This window comes from Phocoena phocoena, chromosome 16, assembly GCF_963924675.1.
Source record: "Phocoena phocoena chromosome 16, mPhoPho1.1, whole genome shotgun sequence".
Taxonomy (NCBI): Eukaryota; Metazoa; Chordata; class Mammalia; order Artiodactyla; family Phocoenidae; genus Phocoena; species Phocoena phocoena.
Genome location: NC_089234.1, coordinates 43454179 through 43470257, shown reverse-complemented (window position 1 = coordinate 43470257; position 16079 = coordinate 43454179).

The window sequence follows — 16079 nt, the reverse complement described above, 5'->3', positions numbered from 1 at the left end:
TGGTACTCATTTCATAATGTAGGTAAGTCAAATCATTTTGCTGTATACCTTAAACTTATACAATGCTGTATGTCAAATAAATCTCAGTAAAACTGGAAGAAAAGAAAAGAAAAAAGAAAAGGCCATATTTTGGATTCTGCTAGATTCTTCAAAAATTTTATAAACATAATCATGGCATGACAGTCCTATTAATACTTTTAATCAATATATACTTTTTATGCCTAAATTCCCTAAGCAGAGGTCTTAATAAAAGAGAAAATATTAGATATGGCCCAAACTTAAGAATTATGAATATAAAGTTGTCAATACTTTTGACATAGAAATGATTAATAACATAATAAAATCCTTCAAGATCTTTATATATTAGAAATAGACATGAATCCTCTTCCTTGAGTTCTTTGAATATTATTTTATATAACCTTTGAGTCAATGTTGAAACATAATTTAAGCATCCCATATAACTTGATTTTAATTGAAAGTATTTTATGTCAACATCTAGTATAATATTTGTTTTTTTGATAAAATAATTTTATTATGTGAAATTATTTCTATTTCACTTAAAATTTACTGGTAATGACTACAATCTTAATCATTTCCAGTATTTATTATTTTACATTTTATTATTTATGATGAAACTATTTATATTGATTAATTTGTTTAGTTTTTGCATCACTGGAATATACCCAATTTGGTCATAAATTATTTAGATGTACTGTTAGTTTTTTAGCAGCTAATATCTTATTTAGAATTTTTGTGACTGTACTTACTAAACCTATAACTCTCCTTTCTTTGTATTTATCAATATCAGATAGTCAATTAATTCTGGCTATGGTCTCATTTGTATAGCATCAAAATTACATAATTTTGGAGAATCTGATGACATTACAAGTCTATATTATTTTTGTTTTTTTTAAAAGAAGTTTATGCAAGGATACCAAAGATAAAATATGTAAAGTGATCACAAACATAAGAGATAGAGCTAAAGTGTTTCGAGTAGCAGAAAAGGGTAACACTTGGTTTTAACAATGCATGGATCATTCACATATTGTACATTTGATCCTAAATAAATGTTGAGTGCTAATCATTTCTTTTTAATTGGAGTGTAATTGCTTTACAATGTTGTGTTAGTTTCTGCTGTACAATGAAGTGAATCAGCTATATGTATACATATATCGCCTCCTTCTTGGACCTTCCTCCCTCCCATCCCACCCATCTAGGTCATCACAGAGCACTGAGCTCAGCTATACAGCAGGTTCCCACTAGCTATCTGTTTTACAGATGGTAATGTATTTATGTCAAACCTAATTTCCCAATTCATTCCACCCCCCCTTCCCCTGCTGTGTCTACATGTCCATTTTTACATGTGCGTTTCTATTCCTGCCCTGCAAATAAGTTCATCTATACCATTATTCTAGATTCCACATATATGAGTTAATATACAATACTTTTTTGTCTCTTTCTGACTTACTTCACTCTGTATGGCAGACTCTAGGTCCATCCACCTCACTACAAATAACTCAATTTCGTTTCTTTTTATGGCTGAGTAATATTCCATTATATATATTTACCACATCTTCTTTATCCATTCATGTTGATAGACACTTGATTGTTTCCATGTCCTGGCTATTGTAAATAGTATTTCAATAAACATTGGGGTACATGTGACTTTTTGAATTATGGTTTTCTCAGGGTATGTGCCCAGTAGTGGGATTGCTGGGTTGTATGGTAGTTCTATTTTTAGTTTTTTAAGGAACCTCCATACTGTACTCCATAGTGGCTGTATCAGTTTACATTCCCACTAACCGTGTAGGAGGGTTCCCTTTTCTCCACACCCTCTCTCCAGCATTTATTGTTTGTAGATTTTTTGATGATGGCCATTTTGACTGGTGTAAGGTGATACCCCATTATAGTTTAGATTCACATTTCTCTAATAATTAGTGATGTTAAGCATATGTTCTAGAGTCTCTTGGCCATCTGTATGTCTTCTTTGGAGAAATGTCTATTTAGGTCTTCTACCCATTTTTGGATTGGGTTTTTTTTTTGATATTGAGCTGCATGAGCTGTTTGTATATTTTGGAGATTAATCTTTTGTCTGTTGCTTCTTTTGCAAATATTTTCTCCCATTCTGAGGGTTGTCATTTCATCTTGTTTCTGGTTTCCTTTGCTGTGCAAAAGTTTTTAAGTTCAATTAGGTCCCATTTGCTTATTTTTAATTTTATTTTTGTTACTCTAGGAGGTGGGTCATAAAAGATCTTGCTGTGATTTATGTCATAGAATGTTCTGCCTATGATTTCCTCTAAGAATTTTATAGTGTCTGGCCTTACATTCAGGTCTTTGATCCATTTTGAGTTTAATTCTGGGTATGGTGTTAGGAAGTGTTCTAATTTCATTCTTTCACATGTAGCTGTCCAGTTTACCCAGCACCACGTATTGAAGAGGCTGTCATTTCTCTACTATATACTCTTGCCTCCTTTATCAAATAGAAGGTGACCATATGTGCATGCGTTTATCTCTGGGCTTTCTATCCTGTTCCATTGATCTATATTTCTGTTTTTGTGCCAGTACCATACTGTCTTGATTACTGCAGCTGTGTAGTATAGTCTGAAGTCGGGGAGCCTGATTCCTCACGCTCCATTTTTCTTTCTCAAGATTGCCTTTGCTATTAGGGGTCTTTTGTATTTCCATACAAATTGTAAAATTTTTTGTGCTAATTCTGTGAAAAATGCCATTAGTAATTTGATAGGGATTGCATTGAACCCATAGATTACTGTGGGTAGTATAGTCATTTTTACAATATTGATTCCCCCAATCCAGGAGCATGGTATATCTCTCCGTCTGTTTGTATCACCTTTGATTTCCTTCATCAGTGTTTTTTATAGTTTTCTGAGTACAGGTCTTTTGTCTCCTTAGGTAGGTTTATTCCTTGGTATTTTATTCTTTTCATTGCAATGGTAAATGGGATTGTTTCCTTAATTTCTCTTTCTGATCTTTCATTGTTAGTGTATAGAATGCAAGAGATTTCTGTGCATTAATTTTGTATCCTGCAACCTTACCAAATTCATTGATTAGTTCTAGTAGTTTTCTGTTGGCATATTTAGGATTTTCTATGTATAGTATCATGTCATCTGCAAGCAGTGACAGTTTTACTTCTTATTTTACAATTTGTATTCCTTTTGTTTCATTTTCTTCTCTGATTGCCATGACTAGGACTTCCAGTACTATGTTGAGTAAGAGTAGCAAGCGTGGACATCCTTGTCTTGTTCCAGATCATAGTGGAAATGCTTTCAGTTTTTTATCATTGAGAATGATGTCTGCTATGGGTTTGTTGTATACAGCCCTTATTATGTTGAGGTAGGTTCCCTTCATGCCCACTTTCATGAGAGTTTTTATCATAAGTGGGTGTTGAATTTTGTCAAAAGCTTTTTCTGCATCTATTGAGATGATCTTATGGTTTTTATTCTTTAGTTTGTTAATATGGTGTATCACATTGATTGGTTTGCATATATTGAAGAATCCTTGCATCTCTGGGATAAATATCACTTGATCATGGTGTATGAGCTGATCTTTTCTGAGGAAATAGGTCAGGAAAAAAATAGTGACATGTAAGCACAAAGGGAGTTTGTCCTTGGCCTACTTTAAGTTTGAAATTTATCTACATTGTTACTGTATACTTCTGCCAAATTTTTGTACTCTAATGTGCACTCTGACACTAGTTATTTTAGGTCAAAAGTCGCCTAGTTAGAAATAAAGGAAATAGCCAGTTGTATCTCAATATACCACTCTTGAATGATTTGCTTAAGCAGAAGAGACAAAGAGCATTTGTTACCAATTGGAAATTTGCCATGAAGTTTCTCAAGTGTTCTAAATCCCTGTGTTAATTAAATTTTAAGTAAGGAAATTGCGTTAACTGGTTTATATCATAAGGACACTGTCCAGCCCAAACAAAGGCAGTAATTTTTTAACTTTGACCCAAGTGACCTGTTAGAATTAATGACATTTACCAAAATTGATTATTTTCTCCCTGCAAGTGTACAGGAATATTGCCTGGATAATTATCTAAATTGTATTAGATGACAGTCGTAACGTAAGTGAGAAAAATTCCCTAAGAGATTAGGCAGAAATAATTAATTGTAGATTAGAATAGTTGGATGTATCTTTTCAAAAGATCGCCATGGGTAAGTTTTCCCAATACAGACAATTTATCCTAGGCCATATAAATCCTGATACCAGAGCTAGTTGAGTGAAATATTCACATCCACCTTTAATGAAAGAGTTTTATGTGGAAGGAGTATGATTTAGGGTTTACCTATAATACAGTAGAACAATTTAGAATGCAATTTCAGGGGAAACAGCAACAACAGGAAAGGATGCACTAAGCAACCAATCCATGTCATGACCTGTCCAAGCCCCTATTCCTGTACCTATTTGCATCAACTCATAACTGAACCCAAGGAAACAGCTGGTTCCTATCAATGCTGAGTAATTTTTTATAAGTAAGCCAAAATTGTAATAAAACATAGATTATAAATAAACAGGAAAGCGTTCAAACAGCAAAGTTTTTTTATATGTATATATGTCACCTTTTTCTTTATTCCTCTGTCAGTGTACATGGGTTGTTTCCATATCTCAGCTATTGTGAATAATGCAGTAGCAAACATGGGAGTGCAGATAGTTCTTTGAGATCCTTAATTGAATTAATTTTTATACATATCCATAAGTGGGATTGCAGGATCATTTGGTACTTTAGTTTTTTTGAGGACTTTTCTTACTGTTTTCCATAGCTGTGGCACCATTTTACATTCCCACAAAAAGAGTACAAGAGTTGCAATTTCTCTACAATTTGTCAATACATTAGTTTCTATAATAGCTATCCTACCAGGTATGAGATGATATCTCATTGTAGTTTTGATTTATTATTTTCAGGATAATTAATGATGTTAATGATGTTGAGCATCTTTTCATATACCTGTTGGCCATTTGTATGTCCTACTTGGAAACATGTCTGTTCAAGTCCTTTGCTTATTTTTTGTATGAGTTTTTTTCTTCCTTGTGGAGTTGTAGGAGTTCTGGAAACTAATTACTTATCAGATACATGGTTTGCAATATTCTCTCCTATTCCATAGTTTGCCTTTTCACTTTGTTGACTGTTTCCTCTGCTGTGCAGAAGCTTTTTTGTTTGATGTAATCCCACTTGTCTATTTTTGATTTTGTTGTCTGTGGTATGATAAAAAAGTGTCTTGGGTATGATACCAAAGCATCATATCCAAGAAATCGTTGACAAGACCAATTTCAGGAAGGTTTTATCTTTTTTCCTAGTTTTACAGTTTCAGGTCTTATGTTTAAGTCTGAGCTGAATTTCATAAATCATATAAAGTAGGGGCCCAATTTTATTTTTTGCATTGGATATCCACTTTTCCAAACATTATTTGTTGAAGAGATTCTCCTTTCTCCACTGTGTTATCTTGGCATCCTTGACAAAGATACAGTTGCCTGTATAGGCAGAGCCTATTTCTAGGCTCTCTATTCTGTTCCATTGGTCTTTATTCTGTCTTTATGCTAGTACCATACTGTTTTAATTACTGTAGCTTTGTACAGTAATATATTTTGAAATCAGTAAAAGTGATGCTTCCAGTTTTGTTCTTCTTTCTCAAGATTGCTTTGGCTATTATGAGTCTTTTGTGGTTCCGTATGAGTTTTAGGAGTGTTTTTTCTATTTCTATTTTAAAAAATGGCATTGAGATTTTGATGTTGCTAGCATTGACTCTGTAGATTGCTTTGGGTAGTACAGACATTTTAACAATATTAATTCTTCCAGTTCATGAACATGAGATGTCTTTCCATTTATTTGTTTCTTTTAATTTATTTCAACGTTTTGTAATTTTCTTTTTTTTATAACATCTTTATTGGAGTATAATTGGTTTACAATGGTGTGTTAGTTTCTGCTTTATAACAAAGTGAATCAGCTATACATATACATATATCCCCATATCTCCTCCCTCTTGCATCTCCCTCCCACCCTCCCTATCCCACCCCTCTAGGTGGTCACAAAGCACCAAGCTGATCTCCTTGTGCTATGCAGCTGCTTCCCACTAGCTAGCTATTTTACACTTGGTAGTATATATAAGTCCATGACACTCTCTCATTTCATCCCAGCTTACCCTTCCCCCTCCTCCTGTCCTCAAGTCCATTCTCTACATCTGCATCTTTATTCCTGTCCTGCCCCTAGGTTCTTCAGAACCTTTTTTTTTTTTTTAGATTCCATATATATATGTGTTAGCATACGGTATTTGTTTTTCTCTTTCTGACTTACTTCACTCTGTATGACAGACTCTAGGTCCATCCACCTCACTACAAATAACTCAATTTTGTTTCTTTTTATGGCTGAGTAATATTCCATTGTATATATATGTCACATCTTCTTTATTCATCTGTTGATGCACACTTAGGTTGCTTCCATGTCCTGGCTATTGTAAATAGAGCTGCAATGAACATTGTGGTACATAGACTCTTTTTGAATTATTGTTTTCTCAGGGTATATGCCCAGTAGTAGGATTGCTGGGTTGTATCGTAGTTCTATTTATAATTTTTTCATTATGCAGATATTTCCCCTCCTTGGCAAAGTTTATTCCTAAGTATTTTATTATTTTGGATGCTATTGTAAGTGGGATTTTTAAAAATTTCCTTTTCAGATGGTTTGTCATTAGTGTGCAAATTTGCACTTGATTTTTGTACTTTGATTTTGTAACCTGCAACACTATTGAATTAATTTATTAATCAATTGATTAATTCTAAAGTTTTTTTTCTTTTGTGCAGTCTTTCGAGTTTTCTGTATATAATATAATGCCATCTGCAAATAGAGGTAATTGTATATCTTTCTTTTCAATTTGTATATAATTTTTTCTTTTTATTGCCTAGTTACTTTGGTTATGACTTCCAGTATGTTGAATAGAAGGGGTGAGTCTGGGCACCCTTGTCTTTTCCTGATGTTGAGTATGATGTTAGTTGTGGGCTTATCATATATGGCCTTTATTATGTTGAGGTACATTCCTTCTACACCCAGTTTGTTGAAAGCTTTTATCATGAAAAGGTATTGGATTTTATCAAATACTTTTTCTGCATCTATTGAGTTTATTATGTGATTTTATCTTTTGTTCCTTTAATGTGGTACATTTCATCAACTTATTTGTGTATGTTGAACCATTTTCACATCATACAGATAAATTCCACTTCATTATAGTGTATGATTCTTTTAATATGTTTGTGAATTGAATTTGCTAGTATTTTATTGAGGATTTTTGCATCTTTTTATATGAAAGATATTGGTCTGTAGTTTTCTTTTCTTGTAGTGTCTTTGTTTGGCTTTGGGATCAGCATAATGCTGGCCCCATAAAATGATTTTGGAAGAGTTTGAGAAGAATTGGCATTAATGCCTCTTTAAATGTTTGGTAAAATTCACTAGTGAAGTCATCTGGTCCTGGATTTTTCTTTATTGGGCAGTTTTAATTACTGCCCAATAAAGAAAAGTAATAAATAAATTTATTTTTTTATTATTTATTTATTACTTTTTAAAGATTGATAATTATTAGTAAATAATCAATCTTTATTTAATCAATAAAGATTGATTAAATCTTTCCAAGTTTCTATGATTCAGTCTTGGTTGGTTGTATGTTTCTAGGAATTTATCCATTTCCCTAGGTTATTCAGTTTGTTGGTGTACAAATTTTGATAGTCTCTTATGCTCCTTTTTATTTCTGTGCTATCAGTCGTAATGTTTCCTCTTTGATTAGGCAAGTAGCAGGCTGAGAAGCCTTGCCATCTATGAATAGGAACAAGGAAGATGACACAGAAGTGGGCATAGGAGCCCAGAGAGCAGAAAGATTCATGGCAAATAATTCCAAGGGAAAAGTATTGGACTATAACCAAGGAGCTGATGATATTTGCCTGGTGGGATTTCAGAATTTCTATATCAATTACTGTGTGCCTACCACCTTCCCCCTTATTAAATGGAAGTGTTTGTTGCTATTGTGCTATCTTTGACTTCCATTGCATGTGAAGTGTATGTGAGGAAGAAAAGATGTCTCTTTAGTTAATAGGTATTTAGATTGAGAGGAATCGTACCTGAGAAACTGAACTTACAGAGTCCCACTAAACAATGAATGTGAATGAGTTTCAAAAACCTGGACCTTGCGCCCAAGTCTAATACCATAATAGGTAAGATTTTAGGAAGTGTTGAAAGGGGTGAATGTATTTTGTAATTCCTTTCCCTGCAGGCAATTACTTCCTTTTTCTGTACTTTTGTTTTACCTGATATTAGAGATTATATAAATGAAACCATACAGTGTCTATTCTTTTGGGTTTGGGTTCTTTATATTTTAAAGATTGATTTTTGTTGTTACATGTATAAGTAGTTTGCAATTTTGATCGCTGAGTGGAATTTCATTTTATTAATACATTACAGTGTGTTTCAACCATTCTGCTCTTGAGGGACATTTGGTTGCAAAGAAGATAACTCCTAGGAACATTCTTTACAAGTTTTTATGTGAACATATGTTTATATTTGTTTAGTACATACTTAGGAATCATAGGCATCAGTTTGAATTCATAAAAAATGAACAAAACTTCCCTAAGTGATTGTTCGTTTTATGCTCCTGGCAGCACTATATGAGAATTTCAGGAGCTCCACATTCTTGCCCACATTTGATCTTGCTATTGACTCTAATTTTTGCTGTTCTAATAAGCATATAGTAGTATCTTATTATGATTTTAGTTTGTGTTTTCCTGTTTCACATGAGTTTACTCTCTTGCGCATATCATGATTCATAAATTTAATTTTTTTCTGAGAACCTGCCCTTTTGTAGCAGCAGGAATCATGCCTACTTTGTTCACCCATTTGTCCACACACTTAGGACAGTACCTTAATAGTTAAATGCTGAATAACCAAAGGAAAGTTTTAAAGTAAGATTAATAGAAGAGTCCTTAGTTTTTTTAAGGTACTCATCCTGAATTCAGAGATTTTTAGTGTTAAATTCCAGTTCTGCCAATTTGCCAATGTGCAACAGTAGGCAAGCACTTATTTTAGCTCAATTTCCTCATATTTACAATGGTTATGTCTTCCTTATTCTATTCTTCCTTATTCTATTGCTACAAAAAAATAATATATCTATATTCTTCCTTATTCTATTGCTACAAAAAATAATATAAATTATTTTTGAACAGTGACTGAGATTTATTTAGCACTTAACAAATGTTAAATTGTTTTAAAAATGTATTTGTATTTTCTGTATTAATTCTTACGGGGGACAAAGGAATGAGTGAACAAGGAATACCTAATTTTAGATATCTCCCAGGCCCAGAATTAACTTTCTATGAACTGTAAAGCTGTCTTTCATTTTCTCAGCTACCACTGAATAGAATATGTACCGTGGCTGTCAGTCCTGTTGCTGTTATTGCTGCTAGGATTCTCATTTTCCACTTACCAGTATTCATAATAATTCTAATGTGGCCTTGGAACGTTTTCTCTTCCTGACTCTTTCTTGATAGCCATTTATTCTCCATCAGCTCAGTACAAAGTAATTGTTGCAAAATACCAATTTTACCACATCACCTGCCTCATCAAATCATTACTATCAGTAGGAGAATTTTTTTTTAGCTTGTTAGTAGTTTTATTTTATTGATTACATGTTGAAATAATATTTTGGACATACTGCATTAAGTAAAATATAATACTAAAACTAAGTTAACCTGTTCTTTTTATTTATATTTTATTTTACATATTTAAATGTAGCTACTAGGAAATTTATTATATATGTGCCTTGCATTATACTTCTGTTGGGTAGCACTATTTTAGACAGCCCAGCCAGCTGTGTCTTATTCTGAAAGGCTACTGTATTTTGATTTACCTTTTGACCCCATTCTTCAAACCCCTGCCCCCCACCTCTGGCAACCACCAATCTGTTCTCTTTATCTGTGAGCTTCTTTGGTTTTGCTTTTGTTTTTCTTTTTAGATTCACATATAAGGGAGAGCACATGGTGTTTGTCTTTTTCTGCCTGACATATTATTAGTATAATGCCTTCGAGATCCAACCATGTGATTGCAAATGGCAAGATTTCATTCTTTCTTATCACTGAATAATATTACTCTCCATGTACCACAGTTTCTTTATCCAGTCATCCATCGATGGATACTTAGGTTGTTTCCATATTTGGCTGTTATAAATAATGCTGCAATGAACATGGAGGTGCATATATCTTTTCAAGTTATGTTTTTAATTTTTGGATAAATACCTGGAAGTGGAATTGCTGAATCATGTGGTAGTTCTATTTTTAATATTTTGAGGAACCTCCATAATGTTTTCCATGGTGGCTGTACCAATTTACATTCTTGTGCACCAGCAGTGCACAAGCGTTTCTTTTCTCCAAATCCTCACCAACACTTGTTATTTCTTGTCTTTTTGACAATAACCTTTCTAACAATTGTGAGCTGATATCTCATCATGGTTTTGCTTTGCATTTTTCTGATGATTAATGGTGTTGAGCATCTTTTTATGTACCTGTTGGCCCTCTGTGTGTCTTTGGGAAAGTGTTTTTTCAGATCTTTGCCCATTTGATTATCTGATTTTTAAAATTTTGCTATTGTATGAGTTCTTTATATATTTTAGATATTAACCATCAGATATATGATTAACAAATATTTTCTTCAATGCACTTAGTAGGTTGCCTGTTTACTTTGTTTGGTTTTCTTTGCTGTGCAGAAGCTTTGTAACTTGATGTAGTTCCCCTGTTTATTTTTGGTTTTGTTGCGTTTGCTTTTGGTGTCAGGTTGAAAAAAATCATTACCAAGACCTATGTCAGGAAGCTTACTGCCTTTGTTTTTCTTCTAGGAGTTTTATTGTTTCAGGCCTTATGTTCCAGTCTGAGTTGAGTTGGTATTTATGCATGGTATAATATAGTGATTCAGTTTCATTCTTTTGCAAGTGGCTGTCCACTTTCCTCAACACCATTAGTTCATGAGACTGTCCTTTCCCCATTGTATATTCTTGGCTCCTTTGTCATAGATTAATTTACCACATATGTCTGGTTTTTTTTCTGGGCTCTTTATTCTGCTCCATTTGTCTGTGTGTCTGGTTTTGTGCCAGTAACATATGGTTTGCATTACTATACTGTTGTTATAGAGTTTGAAATCAAGAAGTGTGATGCCTTCATCTTTGTTCTCTTTCTCAACTTATCTTTGGCTCTTCAGGGTTCTTTGTTGTTCCATACAAATTTTAGGATTGTTTGTTCTAGTTCTGTAAAAAATGCCATTGGAATTTTGATAAGGATTGCATTGAATCTATAGATTGCTTTGAGTAGTATGGACATTTTACCAATATTAATTCCTCTAATCTATGAGCACAGAATATCTTTCTATTTATTTGTATCTTCTTCAGCTTCTTTCGTTAATGTTTTATAGTTTTCAATATACAGGTCTTTCACCTCCTTGGTTAAATTTATTAGTCAGTATTTTATTCTTTTTGATGCAGTTGTAAATAGGATTTTTTTTTTTTTTGCGGTACGCGGGCCTCTCACTGTTGTGGCCTCTCCCGTTGCAGAGCACAGGCTCCAGACGCGCAGGCTCAGAGGCCATGGCTCACAGGCCTAGCTGCTCCGCGGCATGTGGGATCTTCCCGGACCGGGGCATGAACCCGTGTCCCCTGCATCAGCAGGTGGACTCTCAACCACTGCGCCACCAGGGAAGCCCTCATATTTTTTTTTTGTTAGTAGTTGATACCTTTTCTTTTCAACTTGAAGTCCCTTTAACATTTCTTTTAATGCTGGTTTAGTGGTGATGGGTTCCTTTAGTTTTTGCTTCTCTGGAGATCTCTTTATCTCTCCTTCAATTCTGAATAACTTTGATGGATAGAGTATTCTTGGTTGGCAGTTTTTTCTTTCAGCACTTTGAATATGTCATGATACTCCCTTTTGTTTTGCAACATTTCTGCTGTGAAACCTGCTGACAGTCTCATGAAATTTCCCTTATATGTATCAGATTGTTTACCTCTTGCTGCTTTTAAGATTCTCTCCTGTCTTTAACTTTTGACATTTTAATTATAATGTGTCTTGGTGTGTGCCTCTTTGGGTTTATCTTGTTTGGAACTCTCTGTGCTTCCTGGTTCTGGATGTTTACTTCCTTCCCTAGGGTGAGGGAAGTTTTCAGCTATTATTTCTTCAAATAAGTTTTTTGCCTCCCTGTCTCTCTATTTTCCTCCTGGGAGCTCTATAAATTGAATGTTAGTCAATTTGGTTGTGTCCCATAAGACCATTAAGCTATCTTCACTTTTTTTCATTCTTTTTTCTATTTGCTTCCCATTGGGTGAGTTCCATTTCCTGGTTTTTATGTTCACTGATCCATTCTTTTGCATCATCCAGTGTGTTGTTGAAATCCTCTAGTATATTTTTCAGTTCAGTTAGTATATTCTGCAGCTCTTTGATTTCTATTTGGTTATTTCTTGTATTTTTCATCTCTTTGCTGATGTTTTTATCCATTCTTCTCCCGTTTGGTTAGCCTTTTTAATGACTGTTACTTTGAACTCTTTATCAGGTAAAATACTTATCTCCATTTTATTAAAGTGCTTTTTTTTTTTTTCCTGAGGCTTTATCTTATTCTTTCATTTGGAACATATTCATTTATTTCTTCATTTTGCTTGACTCATTTTGTGTTGGTTTCTCTGCAGTAGATGAAACTACCACCTCTTTCAGTCTTGAAGCAGTGGCCTTTTATAGGAGATGAAACTTGTTGCTCAACCCTGCCCTAGCTCTTGGTTATCTCTTAATACTCTGTGCTTGTCCAAGCAGTCTATTATATTTTTAATAGCTCCCAGTAGTTAAGTATGTGCGAAGACCTGTTAGTGTTCCAAATGAGAGGGTCTCAGAACGTAAATTCAGGCTGACTAGATGTCAGGCCCTCAGATAGCAGCTTTTAAAAGTATACAAATATATACAGTCCTGTGGGGCTGCAAGCATAAGCCCCACTGGCCACCAAAGACAGACAATCTGGAGGTGTCCCCTTGGTGGAAGTTGTAAAAAATGGAGCTTCAGATGAATGTATAAGCTCTCTTCTGGGAGATACCACTGAGCTGGAGCAAGGCAGAGGGAGAGCACCAAGATGGAGTCCACAGCCTATGCTCCTTGAGAGCAGCTCCATAGGCCACTAGATGTATGCTACCCTGAAGGCTGAAGCTCCAGGATAAGCAAAGAGGCCTCCTTCACAGAAAGACTTGGTAAATGTGCCCAGTCTGATGTTTGTACAGTGCCTTAGGTGTTAGCCTGCCAAGAACTGTCTCTCTGATTGTCATAGTCCTGTGGGATCCAGGAATGAAAACCTCCCTGGCTACCAGAACCAGGTGATCAAGGAGTGTTCTCTGAGCAGCAGCCACAAAACCTGGGGCACCATACATAAAAACCAGGGTGCCAGACACATGTGCAGATCTCTCCTCTGAAGGACCCTGGAGCTCTGGAGTGCAGCAGAGGGAGAATGCAAAGGTAGCACCTGCCTCTGAGGTCTGTGGAAAGGATTATAGCCAGCCCCTAAGTGTATGTTTAATTAGAAGCCTGCCCTCAGGCCACAGCCATGATAACTAGCTAATAGGTCTCCTTTACAGAAAGACCAGTCTCCTGGCTCTGTTGCCTCTTGCTCTACCCTAGGTGTGGTAGCTGTGTAAGAACTCTTTCTCCATTGATTACAGCCTATGAGACCCACAAGCATAAACCCCATGGCCATCAGACACAGGTTATGTGGAGGTGTCCCCTGGCAGCAGCCATAATAATTGGGGTGCCAAGCAAGTGTATAACCTCCTTCCTGTGTAACTGTATTTGTCACAGTCCCATAGGACCACAAACACAAGTTCCCCTGACCTCCAGAGTCAGGTATTCAAGAGGTATCCCCTGGGCAGCAGATATAAAAATTGGGGCACCAGATGTGTGTAAACCCTTCCTTCTGGGAGATACTGTCACTTAAAGAGCATGGCAAAAGGAAAACACAAAGACAGCACCCACCAGTCTCTGTCCCCAATGAGTGTTCTGGCAAGCTCCTAGATGTCTGTGCTAAATTAGATGCCTGGTCCTCCAGCTGACACTTTAAAGGTGAACTTCCTTCACTTTGAGTGTGGGTGATATCAGCTGCCTCTGAGCTGGGCCCTGGTGTGGTGAGTCTGATTATGTTTGTCAGATTACTACAGCCTTGTGGGTCTCAGGATGGGAGCCCTGTTGGTTTTCAAAATTAGGTATTTTGGGAGCTTGTCTCTCAGGTGCAGTCTTAGAAGTTGAGGTGCCCAATGTGGAGCTCAAACCCTTCACTCCTCATAGAGAAACTCAGGGTTTTGAGTTCTCTCCCAATTGCAGGTCACATTATCAGGGGTGGGATTTCTGGAGGGATTGTGTCCCAGCCTCTCCTAGCTGCTTCAATGTGGTTTTCTTCTAATTTGCCTTGTATAATCATCACTCAGTCAGTCACTAGGTCCTTTTAAGAGCAACTGTTCCATATGTAGCTGTAGACTAATTGTATTCCATGGGAGGAAGTGAGTTCAGGATCAACCTATATTGCCATGTGGAACTGTTCTCGACTACCATCAGTGGGAACAATTTATATGCAAAAAATCATGAGTACTCTGTCTTACAAAAACTGTATGTTTCTTTTCACTAAGGCAAAATATTTTATTCTCAAGTATATTTGGGCCTGAATTTAAATGTTTAGCTTCTAGCTATTAACATCATTTGCCTTTCTTTCTAAGGTTTTATTACCTTTTAATGAAGCAAAATGGATTATTTAGATTGTCTTATAGTTAAAAATGCAAATGGATGAGAAAACTGGGGGAAACTTAGAAGTAAAAAATTTATGAACATAATTACACTATTATAAGCAATTTAGATATTTCTTTAAATGCTTAGGGCCCTAACAAGACCAGCCCACTATTTTCTTTCCTGAGCTTAACAGGTGACCTAACAAGTAACCTATATACATAAATCCAGCAGATCTATTTAGTGTGGTTACATTTGGTGATCAAATGTAATGCCACACTTGCCTTAAAATGAACATTGATAATCTATGCTAATTAGTTTAGTTTGTTTTGTTTAATTTTATTAAAAATGAACTTCCAGAATTCTGAATGGTTGTTTTTTAGTTTTTCTCAGCTTTGTCATTACCTTTGGGGAGAGGATTTGCTGACTTTCTAACTAAATCATTCTAGTATTCATTAGCTCATTAGTAATACATTCTTTTACTATTTTATTGTTTATCCTAGAAATTACAACCTACTTTCTTGATCTACTAATGTCTAATATAAAGTAATTATTTTATAATTTACCTCACATGACATTCACTTTAGAGTAATGTATTTGTATTAATGCTTTCCTGCCTATGTGCTACACGTATCATGTGTTACATACATAGGTAAGTAGGTAGGTAGATAGATAGATAGTTTGCTTTCACAAATATCATTGTTCTCTTATAAAACTAATTACCCACATGATAAGCCATTTCTCATTTTATCTTTCCTTTCTGCATCCCAGAATTGTTATGTATAGTTATTCTTTTTCTACCCAAAAACGCACATTAGTATTTCCTTGAATAAGTTCTTTTAGTAACAAACTATGTATTTTTCTCTAAATGTTTTTATTATTTTTTTTTATTCTTAAAGAATATTGTTTGCTTGTTATAAAAGTCTAATTTACTTGTTATTGTCTTTCAACCCTTTAAACATGCCACCGCTTTGTCTTCTGTTTTTTATCCACTCTGGTGAGAATTCAGCTATCAGCTTTACTGTTGCTCTTAAAGCCATTGTGTTCATTTTCTTTTATTCTTTCAGTAGTTTTCCTTTTCTTTAGCTTTTATCAATGTTCTTTGAGTCTTCCAATATATCTGTCTCTGATGGAAGTTTATAGCAATCTGTGGAGTGTTACCCTTTGTTCAGTTTCTCTTAAAAATGTTTTTCTGGGCTTCCCTGGTGGTGCAGTGGTTGAGAGTCCACCTGCCGACGCAGGGGACATGGGTTCGTGCCCTGGTCTGGGAAGATCCCACATGTCGCAGAGCGGCTAGGCCCATGAGC